Source organism: Nycticebus coucang, chromosome 16, assembly GCF_027406575.1.
Source record: "Nycticebus coucang isolate mNycCou1 chromosome 16, mNycCou1.pri, whole genome shotgun sequence".
NCBI classification, from domain to species: domain Eukaryota; kingdom Metazoa; phylum Chordata; class Mammalia; order Primates; family Lorisidae; genus Nycticebus; species Nycticebus coucang.
The window spans coordinates 10,066,841-10,093,913 of NC_069795.1; the positions used below are offsets into that span (position 1 = coordinate 10,066,841).

At 40.0% G+C, this 27,073-nt stretch overlaps 1 pseudogene across 1 annotated transcript; it reads left to right on the forward strand.

Annotated features, from left to right (window-relative positions):
• Positions 1-15,881: 15,881 nt before the first annotated feature.
• LOC128567363 (adenylosuccinate lyase-like) lies at positions 15,882-20,050 on the forward strand (annotated as a pseudogene). The gene is made up of 3 exons (XR_008374883.1): positions 15,882-15,962; positions 18,697-19,059; positions 19,264-20,050. The product of XR_008374883.1 is annotated as an adenylosuccinate lyase-like (transcript).
• Positions 20,051-27,073: the final 7,023 nt, after the last annotated feature.

The window sequence follows — 27,073 nt, forward strand, 5'->3', positions numbered from 1 at the left end:
AACAGAATAGCCCCAACTCATCTGGTATCTCTGCGACATTTTCTCTGCTATCACCTTCTACATGTATGAGGAGAAAGTAATGCAAGTTTAAAATTCATAATGTTTATTGGGAGACTTCTTTGCCTTGCACCAGTTTGGGGGGTTGTTACAGGGTCATAGACCCCTCATGGGGTCACACGGCACCTCTGGCTTCAGTTTCTGCCTCATCGGTTCAGTATTCTTTAACTTTGCTTATTTTGTGGTGTGGTGGTGGTTACAGTTACCAGCTTTGTTTTTAAAGCTCTGTTTGTTACAGTAATATTAATTTTATTTTTCTTTATTTCATCGAAGTTACAGACTACAATGCTGGAAAATATAAGTTACTGTAGTTAATTTCTTCTGTGTAAAGTAATAAATAAAAAAGTAATGAATTTCCATTGTAATTTTAAGAGGCGGAAGAGTAGGGTGAATGTCTGAAGAGTGGGAAATCAACCAGAGGGAGATGTTTTCTAAAGCCACAAATAACAGAGGTCCTTCCTGAAGAGGAAAGGCTTGTCCTGGGCATTTTTTTTTTTTCCAGAAAGCTGAAAATAAGGCCAGTGCTTTGGAAAGTACATATGTCGGACAGTACAGCTATTGTCACATCCCTGATGCTAATGCAGTGACTGTAACGGAGAACTTGAGGGTTCATCACATGTTTCTTAAATCATCCAGCAGCCCGACTTCCTCAAAGAGTTTGGGAAGTGCTCTTCATTTCAGCAATGAAAGCAACTGAGCTCTAGCTGGATATGAAAAGTCCATCCTTTGCATTTTCCCTGACTCCCCCCCTCCCCAGTGCCTCTAAATTGTTGTGGGGCTTTGTAATACGCAGAGAAAGTTTCTGAGCTGCTGTGCATGGGAGGGCTTGTGGCCTCAGCCGTGCAGGTTGAGAGTCACTAAGGGAAGCACAGGTTTCATCCCACTTGATCACTTTCAGTGCAATGCATCCAGCAACACAAGTTAGGAGGCAAGAAAATACCTTTTACGCAGCTATTAAATTTCTAGAAGTTTCTAGAAGAAAATCATCTTAAGGAAACAACATAAAAATAAATCTTTATGTTGTATTCATTTCTTTCAGTTACATTCTTCATTTTTAAGTCAGATTTTTAGGAGACACAGTATATTTTGTCAAGTTCCCACTGTCTATCATTCTTTGTGTTACAAACTTCTAAAGAAAAAAAGTCCTAGTTTGCATTTGATGAGTAATTTGAATATGGTTGTAATTATTAGGTAAACCATTACATTGGAATAGTTCCTTTCTTAAAAGGCTGGGTGTAGAAAAATATTTTATATCTGCTGGAATTTTTACATCAAAGTCACACACTACAATTTTGGAAAATACAAGTTACTGTAATTAATTTCTTCTGCATGAACTCAAAATTTCAGGGTTTTTTTCCTCTATAATTCCAGGAATTAACATTATAAAACAGTTTTTAGGAAGATTTTGGTAAACAAAGTTCATCATAAATATTGAGATATTTTAAATGTCCAGAAAGCCTGGTCACCATGTAGATCTTATGGGAAAACAAAGCCGCGGACTTGTGGGTGATAAGTATCGTAAAACAACAAAACGGGCCTCCATCCTCTTACACATCCAGATACCAGGTAGACTTTTTTTTTGAAGAAATAAGAAGTCAGTTTCAACCACCTGCACATCTACAGAAGTTGTGAAATTCTAGAACCGATTAAGAACTGACTTCCCATCCTGGTTTCTAGGAAATGTTTTTGTTCTCAGCAGAATAAGACTTTATGATCTCAGCCCCACTCTCTTCTACTTTCTCTTCCCCAACTGTCTTTTCCCTGCGGAAAGTCCGCTGGATTCTGAAGCCATACAGCTTTTCTGATGGCCTGCATGTATTCTGTACCGTTTGCCACTGCTCCTTGGTCTGAGCTTTTGCTCTTCCATTTGGAAGTGTAACGCTTATAGGTCCAGTCCCATCTCATTTTCCCTGTCGGCAGTTTAAAGGCAAACAACAAAAAGAGCTGTGATGAGAGGAGATTATTAACTCATCCTTCCAAATATTGGCCTCAAATGTTTAATACCAATTGAGATGCAGAGAAAACATTGCTCCTCCATGGGCAGACCTATTTGTTCATTCATTTCCCAGGACATCCAGCTTTTGACGTGTCTGGCCCATAGCTTGGGGAGAAAAGTGCAGGAAAGAATAAAAGGACTTCAAGAATTCCTGTTGCAAGCACATTTAAATCATTTAATTTACCAGAGCAGTAGAATTTCTCAATTCTGTTCATTGGGGGAGCCATAGGAAATGAAATGAAAATGCTTATGCTAGGAAATTACACGATTATACTTCTGTTTCAGAAGAAAGAGAGAGAAGAGGGAAGGACGGAAGGGCAGAGAGAGACTCAGAAAGAGAAAGATAAAGAAGGGAAGAAAAAGACTAGGAGAATAAAGAAAGGAGAATAAGAGACAGAGGCAGGCTGAGAGAAGGATGAATCTTGTTTCATTGTAGGGACAGAAATTGCTTTCAAAATTATAGCCAAATATACATAATTAATTGACTTAGGTTTGAAAAGTATAGGGACAGTAAGGTCTTAGTTCAGAGACTGCACGTATGTTCATGCTTTAGGGGAAAAAAGGAGATGGATGTCACTACATGTGGCCAGTGGACTGTTGAGACTAACAAGTGGCGATAACGGTTTCTTATTTAATGAGATGCAAAAAGACAGGAACGGTTATGATTGCCCACGGATTTGGGAGGCACCGATACTCGGTGAACATTCTCGTCTGTGGCTGATGAGAGCTAAGATTTACTGAACACCTGGTGTATACTGGGAAATATACCTATCAGTTGATCATCTAACCCTCAGAGTCCCTAGCTATGTAGATACTGGAATTTTCTTTGATTTAAAGACAGGGAAACAGAGGCACAGAGAGGGTTCTTAACTTACTCAGGGGGAGTCAGCAAGTGGAGGCTGGGCCAGGACTCAAACCTGAGCCGTCAAGCTGTGGAGCTGAGTCTGGTCTACCAGCTGTGCTGCCTTGAAGTCTGATTTCTTATCTCAATTTTGCTATATGCAGGAAGCCACGACTTTTTTTTATTTATTATTAAATCATAGCTGTGTACATTAATGCAATCATGGGGCACCATACACTGGTTTTATAGACCATTTGACATATTTTCATCACACTGGTTAACATAGCCTTTCTGGCATTTTATTAGTTATTGTGTTGAGACATTTACATTCTATATTTAGTAAGTTTCATGTGTACCCTTGTAAGATGCACCATAGGTGTGTTTTTTATTCACGTCCAAACACAGCCTTTTATGTCTGAGAAGAAGTAGTTTCACGAGGACTCCAGGTAACCGTGCCAAGACACCGCTGCCATTTAAGATAAAAGCAGCTCATGTCTCCAGGGAGTAACAAAAGGAAGATTGGACTGGCTGTTTCAGGTGAAAAGAGAAGTAGAAAAACCTTGGTCATGGAAGGTGTCTGAGATAGAAAGATTATGTTCTAATGCAAGGGGGGACTTTGTGGCATTCAGTGTCATGCACACTCTAGAGTGGGATACTTGGTGCTGTAGGACCAGGGATGCAGGGACCAGGCGGGACAAACAGGACCCCACAGGTCCTGCCGCAGTGCACATCCTCCTTGGGCCCAAAGATGCAGAAAAGGCTCTGCACTTACACTGGAGGCTGGCCTGATCTCTGCCCCTTCAGTAACAAGCTCAGGAACCTGGAAAAATGCGAAGGAACTCTGGAACACCTGTTGCACCTAAGGCGTCCTTCTGATGGAAGTTGTAGTTTCCTTTTTCTCTCTAACCCTGAGTCAAAATTCTTCTGAGATCTTCAATTTATAAGTCTGCCTTATGGTTTTGCCAGTGTCTTCCTGGATCTGGGAGCAGTTTGCAGAGGGGACAACATCGTTCCCCAAGTGTGTTCAGAGAACTCCTGGTGTTTGGGTCAGAGCAGGTTGTGGTTAAAGTGCAGGGCCCTGAGCCCTTCCCCCAACCTACTGAGTCAGTGCTGGGTGGGGTTCAGCTCCCATTTCACATCTGGGGAGAGGGCGGTTCTTTGTACAAGAAAGTTTGCAAAACTTTGACACATTTGCTGGTCTGTAGAGACACAGCATTGTACAACAATAATCAGGAATAATCAAATGTGTTTCTGCCCAAGAAACACTTTCTGTGATGGGTCCTTGTCATAGATCACCGACTGTTACCGCTGTGAGTAGGACCCAAGCTTGTCAAGGGACCTTCACATCGGGGCAGAGCAGAGAGATGAAAAGAGACTCAGCAGAGCCTCTCCTTGGCTTTCTCTAGTTGTATCTCAAAAATGTTGGAGACGGAATCTTTGAAATAGAACGTCCCCATTCAGATAAATTGCCTTGTCCCCTGTCACAGAGAATTTGACTCATAGACACCTATTTAGAAACTTCAAAACATAATAGTTGTTCATATAAATCTGGGTTTTTCCAAACTTTTAAAGAACTCACAGTGCCTACAAAACCTTAAATATTTATGATTCCGGGCAGGCCATAGGGTAACTTTTGATAGTACAAAGAGCAACAGCACTGACTTGGTGGGAAATGTCAACCAGGATTAATAATTATCTCATACGGGGATGGAGTGATTACAAACAGAAATGGAAGTGTTGTTTATTTTATTCATTTAGAAGAAAGAAATATAACCTCTCTAAATGTCTGGTATTTTAATGGGAAGACTAAAAGACTAAGCATTTTTAAAATGTTAAGAAAACTAACAATTTATATTTGAAAGACATTTCACGTGTGCAGAATGAGAGGTTCTCCTTTCCACCACAGAATAAATTCAGAACAGCCACAGCAGTGGTGCTTTGGGGTAGTGGTTAAAATGTAGGATCCAGGCTGGGCTTGGTGGCATTTGTGTAATCCCAGCACATTGGGAGGCCAAGGCAAGAGGATTGCTGGAGCCCAAAAGTTTGAGACCAGTTTGAGCAACATAGTGAGACTATCTCTAAAAAATAAAAATAAATTAGCTGAGTATGATGGTATAATTCTGTAGTCTCAGTTACTCAGCAGGCTGAGGTAGGAGGATCACTTGAACCCAAAGTTTGAGGTTGCTGTGAGCTAGGGCAATGCCACTACACTCTAGCCCAGGTGACAGAGCAAGACTCTGTCTCAAAAAAGAAAAAGGGCTTCCATGCTTTTCTTCGATTTGGTGTTATAAGAACTATCCCTCATCACATCAGAATCTTTCTGATTCTGGGAGCCAGTGGTTTCAAACAAAGTCACATCTGTGATAATGAAACTGAGAACAGGATACATTGAAATCAGTACTGCTCATAGCTAGGGTTACCAAATACTGCATGGGACATACTTACTGTAAAAATATCTTCATTATCTGAAGTTTAAATGTAACTGGATGTACTGTATTTTTTGTGCTAAGTCTAACAACTGTACTTATTGGAAAAAGGAAATACAGTGGTAAGATTTTAAGAGAACCAGGGTTTTGAGAACTCTTATTTCCCACTATGAATACCAGTGTCCCATGTGGAGGATGGCACGGGCTTGCCACTGTCTCTGGAAATGCTCTGGGTCCCTGCCCCTTCTTTCAGGTGCTGCTGGCCTCCCAGCTGTTCCTGCAGGCATGGTGAGCTTAGGTGTTCCAGCTTGTCAGTGTCTGGGGAAGATTCCCTTTTAGTTGAGCCCATATCTCAGGGCTCTGACCTTGTTATGCTTTAAGAGATTCTCTATAGGGTCCTGGGCTAGACACCAGGGCTTCCACATACTTACCTGCCCCTGCAGAGACACACACTTGCCTCCTCTGGCTACTTTCATAGATAATGTGTTTTCATATATCACCTGTCAATCTTAGACATGGGAAAATATACTTCTTGTATATTATCTCATTTAATCATACAGCAGCCTTATAAGGACAATATTATTATTTTTTTTCCTTTATTTTTTTCTTTCCTTTTTTTCTTACCCTGTCACTCTGGGTAGAGTGCCATGGCATCATCATAGCTCATGACAACCTCAAACTCTTGGGCTCAAGTGATCCTCTTGCCTCAGCCTCCCAAGTAGCTAAAACTATTTGGTGCCCATGATTACGCCAATTCTTTTTCTATTTTTAGTAGAGATGGGGTCTCGCTCTTGCTCAGGCTGGTCTAAAATTTTTGAGCTCAAGTAATCCACCTGCCTCAGCCTCCCAGAGTGCTAGGATTACAGGCATGAGCCATAGCACGTGGCCTCTGAGGACAATATTATTCTCTCTTTACTTTTTGAAAAAAGAGAATCGTAAGTCTTATAATGGTTATGTGACTTGCTCATGGTTTATAAAGTTTCAAATGGAAAATCGACTCCAAAGCCCAGCTCTAACCTCGTCTGTATTGTCTGTCCATCTGTCCCCCTCTCTGTGTCTACCACTGTCCCTGGGCAGTGTCCTGAGCCTGCATTTCATGTAGGTGGAATCAGGATTATAGTGACTCACAAAGAAATTGGGAGATGAACTGGATTGTGGGGGTCATGTGTTCATTGTGAGCTGTATTATCAGAGGGAAAGTTATTTAATCTCCACAAGACTCAGTTTCCTTAACCTTCAGAACTGGGACACAGATACTGACTGTACATATTGATTAGGATGATTGAATGAGTTAACTTTGTGACACATAAAACCCCTAGCAGATGGTTCATAAATCCAGGGTGCTCACTGCGTACACAACCAAAAACATAACAGCGAGACAGTGTCACGAGTGTCGTAAAAAAATCAGGCACAAGGCTGTGGCTCAAGGAGTAGGGCGCCAGCCCCATATACCAGAGGTGGTGGGTTCAAGCCCAGCTCCAGACAAAACTGCCAAAAAAAAAAAAAAAAAAGAGGCACACAGAACAATTGGAACAGAAATAAATATTCAAAAGAGAATTAAAAAAAAATAGAGAATGTAGGGACCAAGGAAGAAGGAATTTACCTGTCATAGGGCTTTGAAATATTAAATCCAAGCCTGATTCTTCAGTGTGGGTTTTTTGGAAGCTGAGTCAGGGAAGCTTAGCCTAAGTGGCAGTGATACCTACAGGGGAACGGGGTTCTGGGATTTTCATCTGTAGAAGCTGCGTGTGCCGCAGACTCTGTGGCTCTAATCCACCATGGGAAGAGGGAGGTCAGGGCCCAGAATTCCTTGTGAATTCCTGAGAATTACTTGAAAATCTCTAGCTTATGACTAAGAAATATTTATGATCTTCGTAGAATATACAGTTGCTTTTCTGGCCTTCCCTTGGGGAAAAACGGTCTCCATCAGTGACTTTTATTTTTTTTCTTTCTGAAAACAAAACAAACGAAATAAAACAAAGCAAAGCAAATCTGAGCCAATGCTTTAAGGCAAAGGATTCTGGAGTCAAATAAATGTTCTGTGATTACTGCCCTCTGAGTAACTGTGGTGGGGTCGTGCCACCTCTCTGGGTAAAAACCAGATTAACTAAGGACTTCGGTGAACCTCTGGCCAGCATGGGCCTCGTGCCTGGCCCTGTGCTGTGGGCGTTTTGTGCACAGGACAGCCCAGTCCCTGCTCTCCCCTCCATGGAGCCTCCCAGGGAATGGGGGTGCTGGGAGAAGGGTTGGAACAGATGGAGGTACGTGCTGTGGAGAAAGTGCTGCTATGCAGTGAAGAGACTATGGCTGGGGCTGCGCAGCCCAGAGACAGGCACACACTCCGTAGGGTAGCCAGGCAGGGCTTTGTGAGGAGGTAACAGTTGAGGAAATGTTCCCATACAGTGAAGGAACCAGTCATGAGAGTTGGCAAGAATCACATTCCAATGACTGTTCCAGTCACCTCAACAGAATGCTAGGAAAGGAGGTCAAGTGAGGAAGGAATTGGACTTACCATATTTTGCCAGACATAGTGCACACTTTTTTGGCCCAAATTTTTGGTAGAAAAATAAGGATGCCCATTGTACATCGGTGGTACTATTTGTTACCAGCACATAAAATTTCTTGTACCTTGTTTTTGTGTTTTGTAATTATCGATTACATATAACTTCTTGACCATAATATATTAAAAAATAAATGCTAAAATTTCTTCATAACACCAAAAACAAGTACCTAAATATAAACAAATACAATTTTGAATTAAAAATTAAAATGAAAGATTTTTTTATTTCTTGAAATTTTGGGCCCAAAATGCAGGTGCACATTATACACAGGAACACTTGATACTTGGCAGAATATGGTAGTTGTGAAATGTGGGGGCAACAAGAAGTTTCTGCTGGTTCCTTGTCTTCTGCTTACAAACACCTCTGGTCTTCAATTCAATCACAAACATTGAGGGGTGTGTGTGTGTTACGCATACGTCTACAGCCTTCGTTAACTGCAGTTCAGGTGCATAGATCAGCCACACCAGAGTTCCCTCATCATTGAAAGGTCCCTCCCTTATGATTAGTTTTGGGGCACTGAACAGACGCCCTCCACATCTACCACCACAATCCTTGCCTACACGGATACTAACACCACCACTATCATGGCCGCCCCACCGGGCAGGCCCTCTGGACACTGTGTGAAGGCAGACTTACTGGTAGAATGCTTAGCAAGCGAGCTGGAGCTATTGGCTGCTGGGGGCCAGTGCTCAAGGTTCTGCTCCAATAGTCTCACAGTTTGGGTTTTGTGAGATAGATGAGAAAGTTAAAACGGACCTTGCAAATGAGAAGACAGTGGTAATGTAGGATGGTGGTTTTACGTAGTCAGAGGAGAGATTAGAAAAGCACCAGGGGGCCTGGTGCCTGTGGCTCAAATGGCTAAGGCACCAGCCACATACACCTGGGCTGGCGGGTTCGAATGCAGCCCGGGCCTGCCAAACAACAATGACAGCTGCAACCAAAAAATAGCCTGGCATTGTGGTGAGCACCTGTAATCCCAGAGACTTGGGAGGTTGAGGCAGGAGAATCGCTTGAGCCCAGGAGTTGGAGGTTGCTGTGAGTGGTGATGCCACGGCACTCTACCCAGGGTGGCAGCTTGAGGCTCTGCCTCAAAAAAAAAAAAAAAAAAAAAGAAAAGAAAAAGAAAAGCACTGGGGCTGGCACGGGTGTAGCTGTGCAGGCTGTGCTGACAGGTGGCTGCACTCTGAGCCAAGGTACAATCACACCATACAGCAAGGGCAGGTGTTCAAGTATGGAGACTTGAGGGGTAAAAGACTGAGTGCTGAGAAGTACAGAGCATTCCAATCTGGTAAAAGCCTGCCCCACAGTAAAATAAACTCGTCAGGACAGAGGCGAGGGGTGGCCTGATGGGGGCAAGGGGCAAGAGGAGGAGAACTCGCTGACCCCACCCTCGTGGTGGTAAGAATGGAATTGAGGAGCGAGAGTCTGGGAGGAGTTACAAATAGGATTGCAAATAATTGATTCCCCCTCAATGAATAGTGAGAATTTATTTGTCCCCTCACAGCACCCTGGGTTTTGGCATCGTGCGTGTGTGCATAAAGGCATGAGAGCCACGTCTGGTGGGAATGGGACTTTCCCTCCGAGGGTTCCCATCACTTCTGGGTTGGCCTTCCCTGCTGCCCAGGAGCTGCTGCAGCGTCCCGTATGCTGAGTGTGCTCTGGGTCCTTGGTTGACAGAACAGCCCTCGGCAGCTACACAAGGGCTTTCATCAAAGAGGGGCTTACCCAGAATGTGTCACAGCTCTCTGTACAAAACACCTGAGGACTAAGAGCTTAGGACAGGTGACAGTAAGCACCATTTCTTAATTCAGAAATGGCATCGACTCAGTGTGGCTCATTTGTGGCATTGTGCAGAAGAATATTTTGTGTGTTTGCTAGCAGGATATGTGCATAAGTTAAAATGGTAACCAAGGAAGAGAAGAGCTAAACCAGCCAGAGACATATCCATATCCAGAGGGCGCGAGTGACTTGTCATATGCCTAATGCTCTGCTGTTTTAAATCACGTTCCCTATACTATGATATGAATGGTGGAAAAGGGTGAAGTTAATTCAAATTAATTGAGACGGACACGATGAGTTCTGAGAATCCAAGCAATATTGTGTAAAGACTTGCCAAAGGGCAGGCTACCTAAGTTACCATTTCCTTGGTTTCAATGGTCTTTAAGTTGGGTTTATTTTGGTTTCATCTGTGCAAAGTGCAGTTTTAGTGATATTTTAAACTTATGCCTTTACTTTGTTGCATCTAAGGAATAAGAACATCTGTGACGAAGACGATTTCAAATGATTTGGTCCAGGCATAAGAAATAAGGTTGTATCATAATGCTGAGCTTAGCCTGGGCAACTCCATCCTCTCTCCTCTTCCCACTAACACCGCAGCCCCGCTCCCTGCCCCATTGCTCCCTAGATGAGCTGCATGGACAACCTACTGCTTGTGCTTTCCTCTGTTTTCTATACTTACATAGTGATTTTAAAATTATATAATCTCCACATCCTGGAGAGTGTCTCAACCTCAGTCCTACTGACACTTTGGACCAGACAGGTCTTTTTTGGGGGGGGTGAGGGGCTGTCCTGAGCCTTGTGGAATGGCTATCAGCATCCCTGCCCACCACCTACTGCAGGCCAGAAGCAGCCTCCTCCAGTTAGACAAAATATTCCTGTGGTTGGGAACCACTGGTATGAAGGCTTAGTTTTACAATTTATTTTTTTACAAAAAGGAATCATTCTGTTCCCTTTTCTACATAAAAGATCATTGATAAAATTATTTCACATCTAATATTATGCTATTTAATTACTTTTACTGACTGCTGCACATTCTGTGAGCTGGATGCAGCACTGACCATAGTCTTACCCACCTCCCTTCATCCATGGGCATTGACACGGTTTCCGGCTCCTGATCTCCCAAAAGCCGTGCTGCAGTGAGCCTGGGGTGCCTGTGCTTCTACCAGGCCCTGAAGATGGAAGCGTGGCACAGGTATTTTCCGTCTCCATAATGATTGCTTGATTGCTTGATGATGGCATTTAAAAGAAACTTTAAAAATGATAAGAGGTATAAGACTGATACTATTCTGAAACCTTAATGGAAGCGTCTATAGAAGTGATTATGTAAGCGATGTTTTTAACATGAAAAAAAATACAACTAATTCAAAGGTTTTGTTTTGTTTTGCTTGTAGTCCTAAAATGACAACTCTTTTTGCATTAGACAATTTGGATTTACAGTTTAATTATTAGATCTTTCGAATTTCATGTTTGTTAAGGTTTGTAAGTGAAGACATCAATTAAAACTGAATACAGTGAAATAAAACTTCTGCACCTGCACTGTTACTTTTTCCCAGAGTTAATATGACCCATGTGAAGTATTTTAAGCAATAAAAAATGGAGTGTGTGTGTGGGGAATGAGGCTGAAGCTGTATTAAGTGATGGAGTAATAAATATATGCCTAAATTTCCTTAGCATTAATGGGTACCTGAAACTCTACAACCTAACTTCATTCCTCAAATTGGCACTGTCTGATCAATTCAAATATGTGGACAATTGATGACCTAGTACATGGTGGGGGGTGGGGGGATGGGGGATCAAGGAGAGGGAAGGAGGGAGAGGGTGGTGGGTCATGGTATGTGACACACCTCTTGGGGGCAGGACACAATTATAAGAGGGAATTTACCAAACAAATGCAATCAGTGTAACCTGGTTCTTTGTACCCTCAATGAATCCCCAACAATACAAAATAAATAAAATAAAATGAAAAATGGTACAGTCTGAATAATGTGTCACTATCAAATGATTGATGAAAATATCTCTGTTTGATACCCTGGATTATTTTATATATTTTATCTCTATTTGATACCCTGGGATTATATCCCAGTCCATAGCTCGGGACAGCTTGCAAACAACATGATTTCATTTGTTATGCTTTCGCCCCATTGTAGAGTTCTTCAGTTGGAAGAAAAAAGCTTAATCTGATTTCTGAATTCCAAGATCACTCTACACAGAGGTAAGACAATTAAGAATTTCTTTTGGTCTTGAGTGATACAGCAAGTGTGATATTGGGAGATGTTATTTCTGATGAATGTTGCGTTGTATACATAGCTGCTTTCTGGAAGCTGAGGCTGCTGGGATGTTCCCTGTAGCAGGAGGAAAGGCATGGCTAATTTTAAATTAAGCAAAATGTTTCTCTACTCTTTATTAGCGTTACTTAGGGAAAAAAAGACAAGTAATACATGTGTTGCAAAGTTTGAATTTTGTGATGATCTTCCCTGTTACAAGAGTGTTGCCCTCCATGCTATTGGGAACAGAAGTGTTAGCTCCAGGTCTAACTGAGCTCTGGAGCTTTGCTGGAAGCCTTTTGTCAGTAGGGGAACAGTCAGTTTCACTCACACAGTGTACTTGGCCTTCTCTGATTCTTCTTTTCTCTTAGGTTATTTCTCCTAATAAGGTTCTCCTTATGCGAGAACTTATGATGAAATAATTCCATTTGTTGCATTTTGGTTTGATATCTTGCATGGAATTTGTAAATAATTCTTATTTAAATTTACAAGTTATTTCCCTAGTCTTCTAATAATCGAGCATAGCAACTGTTACATTAACAACATTAAGTTTTCATATACATACAATTTGAAATTCTGATTTTAAATAATTTAATCTTAAATATGTAATGCATGGGTATGGGTGAAGTTTTTTTTTTTTTTTATTGTTGGGGATTCATTGAGGGTACAATAAGCCAGGTTACACTGATTGCAATTGTTAGGTAAAGTCCCTCTTGCAATCATGTCTTGCCCCCATAAAGTGTGACACACACCAAGGCCCCACCCCCCTCCCTCTGTCCCTCTTTCTGTTTTTCCTCCCCCCGCATAACCTTAATTGTCATTAATTGTCCTCATATCAAAATTGAGTACATAGGATTCATGCTTCTCCATTCTTGTGATGCTTTACTAAGAATAATGTCTTCCACTTCCATCCAGGTTAATACGAAGGATGTAAAGTCTCCATTTTTTTTTAACAGCTGAATAGTATTCCATGGTATACATATACCACAGCTTGTTAGTCCATTCCTGGGTTGGTGGGCATTTAGGCTGCTTCCACATTTTGGCGATTGTAAATTGAGCTGCAATAAACAGTCTAGTACAAGTGTCCTTACGATAAAATTTTTTTTTTCCTTCTGGGTAGATGCCCAGTAATGGGATTGCAGGATCAAATGGGAGGTCTAGCTTGAGTGCTTTGAGGTTTCTCCATACTTCCTTCCAGAAAGGTTGTACTAGTTTGCAGTCCCACCAGCAGTGTAAAAGTGTTCCCTTCTCTCCACATCCACGCCAGCATCTGCAGTTTTGAGATTTTGTGATGTGGGCCATTCTCACTGGGGTTAGATGATATCTCAGGGTTGTTTTGATTTGCATTTCTCTAATATATAGAGATGATGAACATTTTTTCATGTGTTTGTTAGCCATTCGTCTGTCATCTTTAGAGAAGGTTCTATTCATGTCTCTTGCCCATTGATATATGGGATTGTTGGCTTTGGGGTGAAGTTTTTAAAACTCCAAAAATGGTTACATGAAATGGAGGCATCTCTGCCTCCCTTTTTTGCCTACAACAACTAGTTGCTTTTCTAGGAAACATCTCATGTTTGGGGTTTTCTAATTTACTGGGCCTTTTAGATCATTTACATTTTTTGTAATAGGTTAGTGCTTTAAAGAATGTCTTTATACGTATATTGCGTCTCATGTGTGTGAGTTTTTAGACTTAAAAAAAAAAAAAAAGAGGCTAGCATTAAGTATCCAAAGCAAAAACCTGACTACTGGCTTACAAAACAGGGGACTGCAGTGCTTGCAGGACACAGTTCTACCAAAACCTGTACAAAAGCAAAAGCTGATCTTATACTTAAATTGCACATGAACTTTATGGACACGCTGTGTAGGGTTTCTGGAAGCATTGAGGTCAGGAGTTGACACACTGTGAGAAGAAAGAGTGTTTAGAAATTTGTTGACCTTTAGCCCTGGAAGTTTGGCAGTCGGAGTGTGCCTGTGGCTGAGCTGGCTTTCAGAAGAGCCGGGCTGGAACCCATGGTTTGGCTTTTGGAAGTGTGTTACCATAATAGGTTTTTACCGACAGATTTCAATGACTTTCAAACAGGTCCTGGTGGTGACTTGTTTATACCTTCAGATCATGGCCAAAGAACAACTATCTTTTCCTTTCTTGAAACTGAATTGAGTATAGAAACTCCAAATTCTCAACTGCATAAGAAGTTCATGGGAAACGGAAGGGCTGGATGAAACAGGATGTGCATTTCATATTTTGATTTACTTCCATACAGATTTTCCCAATTTGCACTCCCACCAGCAGAGAATGACAAGGCTCATTTCCCCACGAGATAATGTGTCACCAAGTTTGTCTTTGTTAACTTGATAAGTGAAATACAGTATCTTTTTGAAGTTTTAAGTTGCCCATTTCTTAGAATGAATAAAGCTAAGAAACTTTGTATGTGATTGAAAGTGATTATATTGTATTTTCTGTTAAGTTTTTGCTGTCATCTACTCCTTTTCAATTGAATTTTTAACATACTGCCTTTTTAAAATTTATATTTTGGTAGATTTATGGGTTTTTCCTTACTCAGATGAATTGTATAGGGGTGATGTTTGGGTTTTTAGTGTGCCCAGGACTCTATATATGGATTTGCCATTTATATTAAGTGCTGTAAATATTTCCCCTGGTATGTTCTTTGTCTTTTGATTTTGTTTATGGCGTTTCTTTGGGGTGAGAGGTTATATAAAAAATCCTTTGACACATGATGGATTGATTTTTTTGTTGTCTTCTAGGTGTTGATGTATAATTGAAAAGACTTTCTCATTTGAGATTATATTTTTTAATGCTTTCTCTTAGTGCATGGATAGTTTGATTTTCATTCATTCTTCTGGAATTTATACTAGTATCAGTGTGACAGAGGAATACAACATTTTTAGGTAGTTACTTAGGTCTTAATTGTCCCAACACTATTTCTTGGGTAATACATAGTTTTCCCACTGATGTGAATTATCATCTTTGCTCAAAACTAAACTTTCATGTATATGTTGATTTATTTCTGACTTTTCTTCTTTGATCCATTGATTATTATATTGGCTTTTATCTATCATAATACCACAGGCACTTGTCTGTTTAATTGGGCTTCTTTGAGGCAGGTATTCTATAATTTACTCAGGAATTCTCCTTTTTGCTATTCTTCCTTTGACATTGGGGGATTTGGGCTACAAGTCAACAAATTGCTTTCCAATGCTTTATCTCTATTTATTCAATAAAGCACCCATAGTTCTGGGGTGCGGTTTGGTAGCCTCTAGGGTATTCTGCCATCCCCTGCTCTTTGGGGTTGCTTCTGATTGCACACAGATAATATACCAGTTTGATGAAAATATTTCAAATTGTATATAAAACCAGTGCATGGTGCCCCATGATTGTATTAATGTATACAGCTATGTTTTAATTAAAATATATATATATATAATGTATACATCTATGTTTTAATTAAAAAAATTATATATATATAAAACATGGTGGTGTTTTTATTATATATATAAATACATGGTAGTGTTATTATATATATAATATATATGTAATTTTATTATATATATACATGGTGGTGTTATATATATAATGTATACAGCTATGTTTTAATTTAAAAAAATTATATATATATAAAAAACATGGTGGTGGTAAGTGATTAATTTTCAGGTGAAGTCTTGAATTTTACCAGGTTCACACATTATATAGACTTATACATATGAGGGCTGGCAATTAAGTTTGAGAACTTACCCTACAAAAAGTACTACATACCTTATTGTAGTGAAGTTTGAAGTCCTCCCCTTGGGAAGCTGTGGACTGACGCCTGCACTTAGTGCATCCTTCAAAGTAGTGTTGGAAGCTTTGTTCTGGAATGACCATCAGAGCTTTCACCTGACAATTAAGTTCATGAACTTACACCACACACTTACAGCCCTGTGTGCTTACATTGGTAACACTATGCAGACAGCCCAGTCAGGTGTCATGACCTCCGTGTGTCAGTGTCTCCCAGCTGTGCTCCTGTCAACAAGTGGTGGTGAAGTGAGTGTATGATGCCCCATAATCATATCATTGTATACAGTTATGATTTAATAAAAAAAATTAAAAAAAAAAAAAAACAAGTGGTGGTGTCTTGCTGAGTGGCATTCATTATTTTTGTGGTATGTTTTTGTGGGTCATATGACAACATCTCTGATGGTCATTCCAGAAAGAGTTCCAAAAATGTTTTTGAAGGGTGGACTAGATGCTGGCCTTGGTGCATAGTTTCCCAGGGGAAATACTTCAAAGGTGACTGTAGTGATATTCAACATTGAGGTAAGCAGCACTTTTTCTAGGATGAGTTCACAGAGTTCAATGTCAGACCTTGTAGATTGACCTCCACATGTATAGAAATGCATGTAAGCACATTACAAATGAATGCTGCTGTAGAGGGGAGAATTTATTTGGCATGGTATTTTTAGAAAATATTGTTGAGATTTGATGAAGAGGCCATTAAAAGTCCTAGTTTTCAGAGAGAAATGGAAGAAGGCTACTGAATGGTCCACCTTAAGACCAAAAATGGCAAAAGTGCAGAAGGAAGGCCAAACGATGATTTCATTATACAGATGAAATGGGAAAACACAGTGAAATTCCACCCCTCCCTGAGGACAGACTCCATTTAGAGGTTAGAAGAGCAGCCTGGAGTGATCTCCCACCTGTGGGCCCTCTAACCGTCACTCTGGAGCAATTGTAGAAGACTCCTGGTGAAGGAGGAAAGGATCAGAATGTGAAGTTTTTAGCGTTGACAACCCTTCTGTTGGGTACATGAGAAATGAACTAGATAATTGATCCAGATGGTCTGTCCTCTGGTGAACAGCGAACCAGGGTGTCTAACTAGTGTGTGAAATCCACGGCCAAGGGTAAGTGAGCATGAGCATCAGTGGAGCAGTTCAGTTTAAGAGGCAGCCTGCTAAGGTGGTTAGGTGATGTATAGAACATTTATGATAAAGAAGATATTGGGGGTGGCGCCTGTGGCTCAAGGAGTAGGGCGCCGGTCCCATATGCCGGAGGTGGCGGGTTCAAACCCAGCCCCGGACCAAAAAAAAAAAAAAAAAGATATTGGAAGGAATTAGTATAGGAAAGTTCTTAATGCAAAAAAGAATAATTCCTTCCATTTTTATGGTCCACTGCAGTTACAGAGACTAGTCCCATGAAAACAGATGCCATGGCATCCAGATTACTGAGGAGGAAACTGAGGCATATCGAGGTGAAATCACACTCAGCTAATCACTGTCAGAACTTCTCAGCACTCACGGAACTTCTCATTCACCCACTTCAACTCCTCTCACCTTCAGTGAGCAAAGTGTCAGCAGAATTTGGCACAAGAATTACCTCTGACAGTAAGAAGCGTGCAGTTTGCTGGGGTCCGACTGGCCGAGGGAGCTTTATGACTGTTTTATGTGCCTTAACTGTCCTGTAGCAACAGGAAGGCAGTATAAAGACTTTGAAATTAACTTAAAATTGTAGTCATTAATATTAAGTCACAGACATAAATTAGATACGGTGAAAGCTAACGTATTTTAAAGCTAGGATCTCTCCGTTGCGTTGATTTACATTCAGGATGGCCTCGCGGAACTGATGTAAAAGCCGACAAACCACGTTGGACGCACAGCATTTGCTAATTACTCATGGAAACAGACTTTCTGAACAAGAGCGGTACATTTTAATCACCTCTTAGGAAGATTCTTCGTCTTTTTCTTCCCACATCTTAGTCCCATTGGCACTTCCCCAGTTCAGGCAGAGCTGTGATAGATTCATAATAGACACATGTATGTATTAATAATAATAATGATGATAAATTCTGTTAGCAAGGGTTTTCCCTTACATTTTCTCTCTAGAACAACTGTGGGGGATTTTCGGGGGAGGTATTATTATGTCTACTTTATTGATGATGAAACCAAGGCATGCAAGTGTCCAGAGGTTTTCCTGAGTTCTGTGGGTGAATGAAGACTCCCACCCAGGTTTTGTTTATTTGACAACATCCTGTTCTGTGTATGATAAACCACACTTGCTATAACACAAAACTCACGGGCTAAGGCAGGAGAACACAGCAATGCCTGAGGACTCTGTCCGCACCAGAGAGGTGTGTTCTGAACCTTTCTGAGACACAGTTTAATCATTCTTGAGGTGGAAAAAACAGTAGCTGTTCCTGGCTATAAAGTTTTGATGGGCATCTGTTGAGATAATGCATAAGAAATTGTTTGAAATTGAAATTCGAACACAGGCTATTTCTCATCTGGAGTCCTCAAATGGGCTTCGGTGGATCTGTAACTTTATGCAAAATTTGGTGCTTATTTGTTTTCCTAGTGAATGTGCTAAACGTTTTTTATAAGATTTTCAAAATTTTCTGTGTTTTAAAAATACCTGAGAATTGTGTAAAACATTATGCAAGGTCGTTGTACTGGTGTTATTCATAAACAAGCCCTTTTCTGATATTATAGCATATTCCTTTTAGAAAATCTGGGAATATAAAAAAGCACCAGGAGAAAATGAAAGTCATCCAAAACACGTCATTTAGAGAGAACATATGTACTAATATTACAAGTTTGGCTGACATCATATCACAGCTTTTTAAAATAAATAATAAAAATGTTTTGGAGGGCTCTTCCTTGGCCTGTCGGCTCCGGCGTGGTGGTCCTCGCAGGATGGCTGCTGCGGGCGACTGTGGCGGGCCCGACAGCTACCGCTCCCCACTTGCCTCCCGCTACGCCAGCCCGGAGATGTGTTTCGTGTTTAGCGACAGGACCTGATTATTCTTAGAAATGCATTCGACCTGCTTCTGCCAAAGCTTGCCAGAGTGATCTCTCGGCTTGCCAACTTTGCTAAGGAACGAGCTGATCTACCCACATTAGGTTTCACACATTTTCAGCCTGCTCAGCTGACCACAGTTGGGAAACGTTGCTGTCTTTGGATTCAGGATCTTTGCATTGATCTCCAGAACTTAAAGCGTGTCCAGGATGACCTGCGCTTCCGGGGAGTGAAGGGCACCACTGGTACTCAGGCCAGCTTCTTGCAGCTCTTTGAAGGTAGAACAGCTTGACAAGATGGTGACAGAAAAGGCAGGATTTAAGAGAGACAGAGTCTCACTTTATGGCCCTCGGTAGAGTGCTGTGGCATCACACAACTCACAGCAACCTCCAGCTCCTGGGCTCGGGCGATTCTCTTGCCTCAGCCTCCCGAGTAGCTGGGACTGCAGGCGCCTGCCACAACATCCGGCTTTTTTTTGGTTGCAGTTTGGCCGGGGCCGGGCTTGAACCCGCCATCCTCGGCATATGGGGCCGGCGCCTTACCGACTGAGCCACAGGAGTTTCATTATCACAGGCCAAACCTATACACGAAAAGTAGATATCGAAGTTCTGTCTGTGCTGGCTAGCTTGGGGGCATCAGTGCATAAGATTTGCACTGACATACGGCTTCTGGCAAACCTCAAGGAGATGGAGGAACCCTTTGAAAAACAGCAGATTGGCTCAAGCGCGATGCCATATAAGCGGAACCCCATGCGCTCAGAACGGTGCTGCAGCCTTGCCCGTCACCTGATGACCCTTGTCATGGACCCACTGCAGACAGCATCTGTGCAGTGGTTTGAACGCACACTGGATGATAGTGCCAACCGACGTATCTGTTTGGCTGAGGCATTTCTTACTGCAGATACTATATTGAATACTCTACAGAACATTTCTGAAGGATTTGTGGTGTACCCCAAAGTAATTGAACGGCGCATTCGGCAAGAGCTGCCTTTCATGGCTACAGAGAATATCATCATGGCCATGGTCAAAGCTGGGGGTAGCCGTCAGGATTGCCATGAGAAAATCAGAGTGCTCTCTCAGCAGGCAGCTGCTGTGGTTAAGCAGGAGGGGGGTGACAATGACCTCATTGAGCGTATCCAGGCCGATGCCTACTTCAGTCCCATTCATGCCCAGTTGGACCGTTTACTGGACCCTTCTTCTTTTACTGGCTGTGCAGCCCAGCAGGTACAGAGATTCTTGGAAGAGGAAGTCTATCCCCTGTTAAAACCATATGAAAATGTGATGGAGGTGAAAGCAGAATTATGTCTATAGTGCCAGAAGAGAATTAACCAAAAACTCATTGTTGGTTCTGTCAAAAAAAAAAAAAAAAAAAAAATGTTTTGGAGACACTGAAAATATAAACTATATGTTACATATATGATTACGTGCATACAGATTTGAAGAACTGGGATCATTCTAACTGTGAATATTGATCTAGTGCTGTGATATTTTTCTATACAATGTTCAATTCCTCCCTTAAAACATCGTGGTTCTTCCATCATTTCTATAGTCTGTTGTATCTGCAGATTATTTCCATTTTGGTCATTTTTTTACTAAAACCATAATGCATATGCTTCTACATTCAATTCTACTAAACATTCACATTTTATATATTATCTAAAATCAACGTGTCTGTCTCTTATTTTTTAACTGAATGAGCAATGATTAAATACCTGTATGTTATTCTTCCAGATGAACTTTAGCTTTTCATTACCATGTTTTAAAAAATCTTACTGGGATGTAAAAAAAAAAAAAAATTACTTATGCCTCTTAATTATTAGGAGAAGTGTTTTAATCTTCCAGTTTCTCCCAGAATATGATTTTTCTCTTCTTTTATTCAGGTCTCCTACATTTTAATCCCTCTGGATACTTTTTCTTTGTTACTTCTAAGAACTTACTTCTTTCTTTATAATGTTTATAGTTTGTCATTTGCTTTTAAAACATTTTTTATATTGCCAGAACTTTTGCTTTTTTATTATTTATTTATTTATTTCTTGAGAGACAGAGTCTTGCTCTGTCACTGGGGTTGAGGTATACTGATGTGGTCATAGCTCACCATCACCTCAGTCTCCTGGGCTCCAGTGATCCTTTGGACCCAGCCTCCCAAGTAGCTGGGACTACAGGTGCACTATAGTGGCTGTAGCAGACTTCCTGTCATTTCCAGACAGATGTGGCTATTGCTTGTGTTTCAGTATTAAAAATAGTTGGCCAAAAGTGAGTCATAGTGGTCTTTATCATCTTAAGAATCCACAGAGAACTCAAATTTATTAATAAGAAAATAACAAGTAATCTCATTTCATTGTGGGCAAGGGACTTGAACAGAAGCTTCTCTGAAGAAGATAGATGCATGGCCTACAGACACTTGAAAAAATGCTCATCATCCTTAATCATCAGAGAAATGCAAATTAAAACCACAATGAGATATCATCTAACCCTAGTAAGTGTAGCCCACATAACAAAATCCCAAAACTACAGATGTTGGCATGGATGCGGAGAAAAGCTGCAGCTAGTTGGAATGCAAGCTAATATGTTCCTTTTGGAAAGAAGTTTGAAGAATACTCAGGGATCTAAAAGTAGACCTGCCATTCAATCCTACAATTCCTCTATCAGGTGTATATCCAAAAGACCTAAAATCACTTTATGACAAAGATATTTGCACCAGACTGTTCATTGCAGGTCAATTCATAATATCCAAGTCACGGAAGAAGCCCAAGTACCCCTGGACCCATGAATGGGATTAACAAATTGTGGTATATGTAATGGAATATTATGCAGCCTTAAAAGATGGAGACTTTACCTCTTTTATGTTTACATGGATGGAGCTGAAACATATACTACTTAGTAAAGTATCTCAAGAATGGAAGAAAAAGTATCCAATGTACTCAGTACTCTTATGAAACCAATTTACAGTCACTCACACTTTCACGTGAAGATAGATCACAACTGTGGCCCAGGATGAAGGAGGGAGAAGGGGGTTGGGAGGGGAGGGGGGAGCTCAGATCTAGGGAGGGTGAATGGTGGGATCACACCTATGGTGCATAATGCAAGGGTACATGGTGGATCTATTTGTATAGAGTATAAATGTCTTAACACAATAATTAAATAAATGAGGTGAGGGATATGTTAACTAGTGTGATGTAAGCATTCCAAATTGTATATGAAATCAGCACATTGTACCCCATTAATGTATACATGATCTATGTGTTTATGATTTAATAAAAAAATAAAATTAAAAAAGGTAAATAAACAGTGTGGAGAAAAACAAACAAACAAAAAAAAAACAAATAAAAAAAGAAATACCGACGTCTGCCCTTCCCTTATTAAGACTTCTAGAAAATCAGGATAAGATGCCAAACACATAGCAAATACATTTTAGCCACTACTATATCCTGATGCCTCTTCTCTTTTGCCTTGATGTAGTGAATTATTTTAGGATTTACATAGTACACATAAATAATTTTCACATTCTTATAATAAATTCTTGATCATGCTATAATATTTATAGACTACATTTCTGAATTGTCAATATTTTATTTAGAATTTTTTATCTATAATCATAAATTACATTGTTTTGTAGTTGTACTTTTCTGGGCTTTTTGACCTTTTCAAATATCAATATAAGGGTTGGCATAAAAAATTGAAAAGTAGCCGGGCGTGGTGGCTCACTCCTGTAATCCCAGCACTGTGGGAGGCTGAGGAGGGAGAATCGCTTGAGCTCAGGAGTTCGCGACTCGCCTGAGCGACAGGGAGACCCCGACTCCTAAAAAAATGGAAAAACCCAACTGGGCACCACCGCAAGCGCCTGTAATCCCAGCGGCTTCCGGAGGCTGAGGCAGCGGGGTGCCCGCAGCCCGAGTCTGAGGTTGCGGTGAGCTACCAAGCCCTGCACTCTGCTCAGGGGCATAGGGTGGGACCCTGTCTCAACAAAAAAAAAAAAAAAAAAAAAAAAGTAAAGAAATAAAAAATAAGCAACGAAATAAAATAAAAAAGCCAAAAACAATAAAATAAAATAAAAAAACCAAAAAAAAAATTTTACAAAAAAAAAAAAAAATTGAAAAGTATTTCATCTCTCTTGACAGGAAATTTTAGACAACTGTAAAAATTTATTTTTAGTTATTTCTTCATTCAGCTTTTTGACACCTTTTATATTTTATTTATTTAATTTTTTAATCTATCAGAATAGGATTTGGCACAATTTTTACTTACATATTAGTCATGTCCCTTTTTATTATCAATTTTATATATTTATGATTTCTTTCTTTTGTATTTGATTAGAACTGCTAAATGTTTTATCAGTAATTTTTTTCTATAAAGGGCCATCTCTTAGATTTATTTTTATCTCTACTATAATTTGTTGTCATGTTCATTAATTGCTGCTGTTATTTTTTCCTCTTCTTTTGGTATTATTTAAGTTTTCTTCGTTCTTATTTTTCCATTCTTAAAAAAATTAAATGTTTAGTTTAGTAATTTTCATTCTTTCTGATAGCCTAATAAAAGTTTTATGGGTTAAGATTTGCTTTCATATACAACTTTATAAGCATTCTAGACATTTTTACAGATTACTTTTTCACTTTCATTGATTTCTAAATAATCCTTAATGATATTTGATCCTCGGGGCAATCCCTTTTTCCCAAGAATCATTTATGGTACAAGAATTTTGACTTAGATTTTTTTCTTTTTTTAAGTTTTTGTGAGCATATAGCATGCTGTATAATTGCTATTTGCTAGTGTGCTTTGTGAGAAACGTATTCTCCTGCAGTCCATCGGACACAATATTAGCTATAACTTAAATCTTATTTTTAATTGAGGACTTCTTTCTGTACACCTTATCCATGTATATATATTTTTGCATCTTTCAACTGTAAAAGACAGAGGAAAGTATAGTCAAGTCTTCCATTACGCCAGTGTTTATGTTAACTTATCTTTGCATCTCTAATAATTTGCGATTACTGTATTTTGAAAAATATTATTTGTAGCATAAAGTTTTATGGCTTCTATGCTTTCTTTCTGAATTTTATATATTATCAAAATATAACTGTCTTTATTCCAGAAAATGACTTTTTTAAAATTCTCCATTGCCTGATTAAAATATGACAACCTCTATTTTCTTCTGTTACATTCATTTTATTTCTTCTTGCCTTTAGCTGTAATATCCTTGCCTAATCATTTAATAATACTTATGTATCAATTTCTTTTAAGTGTTATGGCTATTAAATAATAACAGGCTAAATTTGATTACTTTATTGTTTGACCTAACCAAATTGAGCCATTTAGTGTCTTTTCCTATGGCAGCTTAGGTGAGGGGTGCATATTTATTTATTTATTTTTGAGAAAGAGTCTGAGTATGTCATCCTTGGTAGAGTGCGCTGGCGTCACAGCTCACAGCAACCTCAAACTCTTGGGCTTAAGCAATTCTCTTGCCTCAGTCTCCCAAGTAGCTGGGACTACAGGTGCCCACCACAAGGCCCAGCTATTCTTCGAGATGGGGTCTCTCTCTTCCTCAGGTTGGTCTCGAACTTCTGAGCTCAAGTGATCCACCCCCCTCAAGGTGCACATATTATTATTACTGATGTAATTGTACGTTCTTCCTTTATCTTGTTTTATGTTTTCATTTAAATCTTACTGTTACTTCCCTAGAAAGTTTAAAAACTATATATGGATTATGGTTTTCTTTGCTTTTTTTCTCCAATGATTCTATTTTAAATTCTACTAGTAATTTATCTTAAATTATGAAAATGTTCATGTTAATATTTACGAAAATATCAACATAAAAATAAAAGACTAAATGCTGATTAGCTTTTGTGTAAAATGAGTGCTTTAGTAATCCTTTGTTCCCATATTATATCCAGATCCATTTTCTAGTTTTGCTGGTGTCCTCTCTATTTTCAAATTCACTGAAAATAATTTTATTTTTTCAGTGAATTTTGTTAAATTATGTTATATTGTTTTTCTTTTAATAAACGGAAATATATCCTAAACAAAAATTCTCAGGGATGTTTGCGTACTTTTGGAAAGCGTGTTTCACATCCCTTCATAAGTAAATGTCAATGTTTTGGGCCCCAGGATTCCTGGATGACATCTTTTCCTTTCAAAATATGATGGATGTGATTTTGATGATACAAAGGATGAAATAGTTTGTGTATCATCTATTAAATGACAATAGAAAAGCGAGTGAACCCCAGTGCCTTGTTTGTTGTAAAAATATAAACAAATTCCTGATATGGCAGTAAGCAAACGGTGGGTAATACATTTCTAGCTGGTAAAGCAGTGCAACAATTAAACCTGGCAAATTCACCAAGCACTGACTCTGTGCTGGTTGACGGAATGCTTACAACCGCACTGCGATTTTAGAATAGTGTCTCCATTACACAGTTGAGGTCAGTCTTCATCCAGTTGCATAACGTGGCTCTGGTTTCACACTGTAGTCCTCAGGAACCCCAAGTCAACACGTTCGGTCCCTCTGCTTTGCTGCCCTGGTCTTGGGTACCCCTCTCAGGCGTATGAACGATCAGGGTGGTGGGTGCCAGTAACCAGGCCCCTGTGATAGCCAGCAGTGAGTGAAAATGTTCCCCAGCAGACCAGGAAAGCTGGGGTGAGCCCTGAAGGAGGAAGGCACGGGACTGCAGGGTATAGGGCATCTGAACTAAAGGGCGATGTCGGGTTGGTGGGAAGGGGGTGAAGCTGGAGTCAGGAGCTCAGGTGGTTCTGTGGCAATTTGTCCCTTGGTGTGCCACCCGGCCATGAGCTGCTCCTGCTTTGGTGCGTACCTGGTCTTTAGATTTACTCGGGTTATAAGAGTATAATAATACAATTCAGTGTTTTCCTAAAAATTTCATAATTGTCGTACTATATAGAGAAAGTTGTGTGAAAGAAACTGATAGGGATTTAGTACTGTGAGTCTATAGTAGAGAATAAGCACATGGAGCCCCCTTCATCTCATTCTCTGCCAAAGGTAACAAGAATATTACAATGAATATTATGAGGATCAGAATTGCCTTTGTAGTTTCAAGGGACTTTCAGTTCTTCATTTCTAAGCAAACTTAAACGAAACGTCAAAGTCTATTCAGGGAAAGAAACATTCGCTATAAATCCAGGAGAAGGAAAATATCCTTACTTTACAAGGACACATTTCCCTTCTTCAACCTTCCTTCCTTTGTGTTTTCTTAAAGGAAGGTTTTGGCTGTTCTTTAGTTTTCCCTTCCAAAAAGTTCTTGCTTCTCACATCTGAGACTCTCTTTACTGGGACGTGAAATTGTTAAATTGAGAAACTTTCACATACACTCTTTACTTTTAAATAAAATAATAAGATTGAGTACAATCTACTCTGGCTTCAAATAGATCCCTGAATTGGGATGATGAAGTGAAGAAAACCCTAACCTTTAGTTACTGTATTTTAGAAACACAAATCTCCAGGTGGTGATCTGGAGTGGCAGAATGCTAATTCCCCACAGGGAAATCTCGTGTGACTTACTGGGTCCGTGGTTACTTTGTAGAGTTATTTGATATTTACACATTCTCTAAATTTTTGACATTGATACTGGAATTATATTTAAATCATGGAGGGAAATAGTAAGAAAGGTATTTTTTCCACACTTAAGATTATAAGCATGGGGAGGCAATTAAAGAGAGAAAACTATTAATTTTGATATTCGTGAGATAGGAGCTACAACCTGATAAACCATGACAGATTTTACATAATGTTGCCACAATTGACACAAGACTTGATTTTATGTGTCGGGTGATAATGAACGATTTTATCCCTTGTGTGAAAAATAGAGTACTGTTATCTGTTACAGTTATTCACTGTTAGTATAGGTGAATCGAAGCTAGTCAGGTTCCAGCTTCAGCTTATGGTGAATTTCAGGGAATGACAGTCTCTATAACAAGGTGAACCCTTGTTCCATGACATCGAGACTTCTGTTTTAAATAGGCTGGGACCTCTTGATTCTGTGCCCTTGCGGAGGTTTATTCTCTGGGTAGTCACATAAAGGAAGTACAGGAAATTTTATTTCCTTTTTGGAATGGAAGCCACTCGACTCAGGGGTGTTTAAGACATTATGAAAGAGAATTTATTGTGAATTTTTTAACTGACATACAGACAAACAGTGGGTACTTACATCTCAATGTAGGACAACAGGTGAGTGATGGACACCTGGGTGTGAAAACAGATGGTGTTATTATGGATGAAACTGTGTTCCTCCAAAAGATACCACACTCCTGGCCGGGCGTGGTGGCTCATGCCTGTAGTCCCAGCGCTGTGGGAGGCCGAGGCGGGTGGATTGCCTGAGCTCAGGGGTTCAAAACCCATATGAGCAGCAGTCAGCCAGA